Source organism: Sinocyclocheilus anshuiensis, unplaced genomic scaffold, assembly GCF_001515605.1.
Source record: "Sinocyclocheilus anshuiensis isolate Anshui unplaced genomic scaffold, SAMN03320099.WGS_v1.1 scaffold1143, whole genome shotgun sequence".
NCBI lineage: Eukaryota > Metazoa > Chordata > Actinopteri > Cypriniformes > Cyprinidae > Sinocyclocheilus > Sinocyclocheilus anshuiensis.
In genome coordinates, this window is record NW_015546123.1 from 1,266,388 (window position 1) to 1,272,303 (window position 5,916).

At 36.8% G+C, this 5,916-nt stretch overlaps 1 protein-coding gene across 4 annotated transcripts in view; it reads left to right on the forward strand.

The window, feature by feature from the left end:
* Window positions 1-3,030: 3,030 nt before the first annotated feature.
* LOC107701018 (nucleolar transcription factor 1-B-like) overlaps window positions 3,031-5,916 on the forward strand; it is a 13,906-nt gene continuing 11,020 nt past the window's right edge. Inside the window, exon 1 of one of the 4 annotated variants that reach the window (XM_016502918.1) lies at window positions 3,031-3,997. The gene's annotated coding sequence lies outside the window, so the exon portion shown is untranslated. The remainder of the gene's footprint in view (window positions 3,998-5,916) is intronic. The other 3 variants (XM_016502916.1, XM_016502917.1, XM_016502914.1) reach the window with 3 other exon arrangements.

Sequence of the window (5,916 nt, forward strand, 5' to 3'; positions counted from 1 at the left end):
TTTTGCCGGCTCTGAGACACTTGCATGTTATTTCTCCTGCTCTTTTTCTAGCAAAAATTCACTCATCACTAAATGAAAACTTAAAGTGAAGACCTGATTATTTCAGGAGCCTTATCACAAGTTCATTGTTTTTGAATGTTGGTGCTACTTCTGCTATATTTTCACACTTAAAACAATAATTTGGTATTCCTCTTGTACCATTGTCCTTTTTTATGCTAAGAAATAAGTCACCTGGCAGTTCTCTCCCAAGTGGTTCCACTGCTGCCAGCATTAAGTCTGAGTATGATTCAGTGGGCTATATAACACGTTTAATTGTCAGGAAATTACTTGTCTTTAAAAGTTTTGGTTCTATATACTTACCTGTTGATCAAAAATAGCCTTAAACCTATACACTTTATTTATTTTTTATTTAGTAACTTTCAGGAGAGTGTACTCATTTTTGCATCACAACATTTTATCACTTTGATAAGAAAATCTTATTTTGCTGAATAATTTTGGCATTCTTCTTTGGTAATTGATCAAGCAGGCTTGTTGGAACATTACATCGCCAAAGAACCCTAACATGTCTTCTAAGTAAAGAGTAATTGCTGAATTTGTTACGTTTTAGAGGGGGTGTACTCATTTATGCTGTGCATTGTATGTTGTTCTGTTTTTTCTTTCAACTGAATATAGTCTTTTGAAAATTGTTGCATAGCTGTTTTGAAACTATTTTTCTCACCAGAGCAACAAAGAGGCCTGTGTGTTTATATAATGTGAACACTAAAAGAATCATATAGCCTTAATAGTTAAAATAATACATAAGGATACAAAGAGTCATTTGATTATGGTGGATTTCATTTACCTAGTTTGTGTGAGAGAAAAATGAAAGAGAGAAAAGTCATTTTTAAAATGTTAAAAGGAAATGTTTTATGGAGTTCGAAAGGTGAAGTTTTACACTATCTCTGTTACGATTAATAATGTTGTTGTGATTAAAATATCATCTACCACACTTGTGAAATGTTTTGATCGTTCAATGCACTATACTGTTTATTTTTAGCTTCATAGGTGATTATTTGTCTTTTGAGGTACAGAACTAGAATCTAAATAATTTGTTAAAGCAATAAATACCAAACAAGTGTAGATTTGGTATAATGCTGTAATCCATTTTCTTAAACATGTCTCATGTACATTCCAATCGAAAACATGATCTTGCAAATAATTATTTTTATAAAGAAGGGACTTCATCTAAGATGTTATTTAATCTGTTGTGTGTGCTTAATGTCAAAATGTGTTTTCCCCTTCAAAAACTGACAAGTTAATTTTACTGTTTTCATTACGATCTCACATACTATATTAGTGCTTTTTTCATTTGATAGTCATTTCAGATATAATGTTGCTTTCACAAAGTTGAAAAAAGTGACCTTAGCAAGCGAAGATAGCAAGTACGAAAGAAAAAGAGCTGTTCAACAATAGATTTTTGTGATTATTAACATATTACTGTAGAATGTCAATGATGTGGGCATATGTCTTTGTTTTAGCTTTGTAAATGTTTAGAGTACAGGCCCAAACCTAATAAAATAATGGAACTGATTTTACATTAGACCTTTTGTTTTTTATTTATTAAAATCATAATTTTACACACATAAATCAAATAATTATATTTTGTGCTTGTATATCTTACTGATGTGCTATAATGGTTTGTCATACTGACAAACTGTTAGGCGAGCATATATTTCAGATAGTAATGCCATTACAATAGTTTTTCAAGTCATTCTCAAATTTGAAAAACTATATAAGTTACTGGTGGATATATTCTATTTCCTGAGTAAATACTCTCCAGATATCCTCCATCTACTGCACTATTTAAGATCTATACTACCTATACTATGATGCCACATTTTACAACTCCATATAACCCGAAGAAGGACAAACTGACGAGAAAACACCATTACGTCATATGTGCTAGATATGAAGTGAAAAACATTACAATCCATATGCTGTAGTGGCAGTGAGAAGTGCCGTGATGAAGGCCCCATCGCTCTGTTAATGCACCTCTGCTGCCATCTCATGACCATTACATAGTGGTAGCAAAAACATATATTATAAATATTATAAAACAAACTTCTCTTTTTCACCCACACACTTCCACAACATTAATTATTGCGATGACTGAGACATATGCCTCATTTATGGATGTAATAAGAAAAAAATCAGGATAGTTAGAAGGATAGTTCACCCAAAAATGTAAATTCTGTCATAATTTAATCACCCTTAAATTGTTCCAAACCTATATGAGTTTCTTTCTTCTGTTGAGCACAAAAGAAGGTATTCTGAAGAATGTTTGCAACCAACCAGTTGACAGTAGCTATTGACTTCCATAGTATGGAAAAATACTATGGAAGTCAATGGCTACCGTCAACTGGTTACCAACATTCTTCAAAATATCTTTTTTGGAAATGTATGACTCATGACAAATGTATGATTTTTCTTTTCCACAAGGAGTGGAAAAGATTAGGTAATTCTCAAATACATAACCTGAACAAACAGTTTACACAAACTGAATCTCAAATATTATAGTAACTTTTCATGATTTTCATACAGGCATACATTTTTTGTTTAATTTTAGCGTTTAGTTTTATACCAGTAAGACTGACTCAAGTAACAATCAAGTAAGTAACAAAATACAACTAACAATCAAAAAAACAAAAACACTTGTTCACCGCTTTGCTGATCCACTAAAAAGAACTGACTCAAAAGAACAATTCACTCTCAAATCATACATCACTATAAATTTCAAAAAGTTAAAGTTTTAATTTAAATAAGAACATTGTCTAGTTGGTGAAATAGTTAGAAGCTCAACATAACTTGACAAATGTATATTATGTACCTTGTAAAATTGTACCTTGATTACCATATAAATTTGATTAATTTTAATTGTTTTTTTTCCCCCAGGTTTTCCTTGACCGTAGGAATCCTGAGAGAAATGATCACATTCATGAAACATCCAGCTCAATACACATTACGATGACACAATGCTGCCTAAATAAATACTCCTCAATAATAGACTTGTTTTCTCAGTCAGCCCAGTGATCTGTGTGAAGCATCTCTCTCAGGCCTGGTCAAACTGAGAGGGTTGAGTCAGTCACAGCTGTCTCCTCCTTTCCCCGTGCCATTGGTCAGTTTCACATAAAGAAATCTCGTGACGATTGTGTACAATCAGAGAGCATGAGAAGGCGAGATACAGTCAATGGCACTTTTACTCAGGCTCAGAGGAAACGGTGATGTTTACGCTCAGTTCAAGCGATGTGGGAACTTTAAGCACAAGCAGCCATCAGTCTACGTCTCTGCCAACACATCAGTTTAACGTCAAAATGAAGATAAACTCTACACACTAATTAGAACCGACTGTTTTTGGACTGCAGAGGCGAGGTTTTTGGAGCGCGGAGGCCGTGTGAGTCTCAGCGGCAGCAGAATGAACGTGGGCACCCAAACTAATCGGTTTAGCACTTGAAGTCCGGGCAGGGTTGGCAAATAGTCCTGCTCTTTTGCGTGGAAACCAGTAGATATTTTTGTCCTGTTAAATGCTCAGCCTTTAAGATAACTCTCTAGCAATTGTAAACTAAAATTACCTTGTTTTTTTATTGTTAGATGCATGCACGGTAATTTGCTACTTCGGTTTAAGTCAGCTTGGCTTGAGAAAATAGCGCTTTAAAATGTTGCAAAATGAATAAACATTTAATCAATATCATTCGGAAATATATTATGATGTTTAAAAATAAATATTGTTTTTAAGTTTTAGCCTACGCCTTTTTTTCTCGCATGTTTTCCCTCGGAGTTCCTCCCCCTGCGGCGCTGGGCGGAGTTTCATACCGAACCAGACGCTCCTTTTGTCGGATTCGTTTCGACCTGACTCCCCGGGGTTTACGGCTAAAAAACAGATACTTAAATACAATAAAACCAATTAACACGAACACGTCGCTAGTTAATAAGCACATCCGTGACGGAATATTGAAAAAAGGTAAGCGATTTGATGATTTTTGAGCCCGTTTAGAGCGTTTTTCAATTTGCTGGTCCCCGAGTCTTTGTAACATTCATGGCGGCTCTGCAGTGAGGGCTCTGGGGCGAGGGAAGGCACAAGCGGCCGCTCATACCTGTGTTTAGGATTCTGATTCACCAAAACATGGCATTATTATACTAAGACTGAATATATGACACAAATTAAACATTTAACGATTTATATTCATGACTGAATTGATTTTTAGTGAAATAATGCGTTTTATAATATTGTCACAATCCCTGCAAAAAATCGAAATGTGCATGCATCTCCACTTGAATTGTGGCAACGAGGTATTTGATACGTATTAAGACATCACTTAAATCTAATCGGCGTAAGCGATATTCCTCGTGCTTTCGCCAGTAGCTTGCTCGCTAGCTGAGGCATTCTTGCCAGCGGAAGCTGCGTGGTGACTCCTGCCGGAATAAAGATGCCATTACCGGGGTTGGAAACAGACTAACGGTCGGTGCGCTACAAGCAACCTATTTTACACTAATTTATTTAATCAGTTAGAGTGGGCTTCACACTAATTATTAAAGTAAATATGCGAACACTTGTTACTGACATTAGTTTTAATAACGCACACTGCATTTTTTGACAATTTACTTGATGCAATACTCTGTTATTAATGAAATACCTCTTGAACATAAAACGGCCAATAATGGTTTATTGTTAACAGAAAGACTAGAATATTGCAGGGGGAAAAAACAGATTTTTCGTGTTTATAACTCTTGGCTCAGTTGACCTTGCGCGCGGGCGGGGATGACACTGTAACCGGGAAACCGGCGCCTCGTGCGGGCAAGCAGCGACGCCACAGCTCGAGAAGTACGCGGGTACGTGCGGGATGCATCAGTGACACTTTACGAGTCTTTGCTCAATATAATACCGAATCCCGGACATAAGATATGTTTGTATTTATTACGTGAAATATGCACAAATTACATGAGAAGATATTATCAGTTATAAAGTCAGTTATACAAAACCAGTTAAATTCTTAAATAAGTGTTCAAGCAAACCGTATGTGTTGTAGTGTCATACGGATCAAAAAATAAAATGTCTGTAATATCTTTATGCATATAATGAAGTAACTTACTCGCCTATGAATGTGCCGTATTGGCAGCATGTAAATAGTAAGCGATCGCGGAGATCAGGAGGAGAAACCGAGGCTTCCGGGGGCACTGATGCACTTTAGCGAGGGTAGTGCTCGTCCTCACATCTCGCTGCTCGTGGTTACATAATCCCAAAGGAAAGTCTTTCCTGCTATTCCATGCCAAGATGACCCCCGACTCCATGTACGTGCGTTTCTCTCGCATCCTCAAATCGTGGCATGAATCGGACAGGAAGCCCGGATAGTTGTCGGTCCTTTCCTGGATGCTTTGCTTAGCCGATCCCTGTAGGCGAACCTAGATGAAATTCGCGGTCGTGGATCGGCGTTGGAAATGTGCGGCTAGGGCATCATTGTCGTGGTTTCTCACCGTTCGCCGCCGCTGGTGAACTGGTATGGCCACGGTGTGATGACGATCCGTGTCGAGGTGGTCCAGGGGCGGAGCATGAGCACATGTTCCTCTGGGAGGCAGTGATGACATCCAGAACATTTCTTACGACCGTTCACAAAATTGAATCACTCGTTTATTGAGGAGCGTTATGTCGTAAATATAACAGATGTTGACCAATCAGAATAAAGGACTGGAACGAACCGTTTTATAATAGTGTATGGAAAGCCGTTTTAACATTTAATCTATAAACAGCACTAGTAGCTAATTTAACATTACTAGTACTTATTTTTTAGATACTAGTATCTTTTCCATTAAGTACTAGTACTTATTCATTAACTACTAGTGCTTATTCTTTAGGTACTAGTGCTTATTCTTTAGGTACTAGTG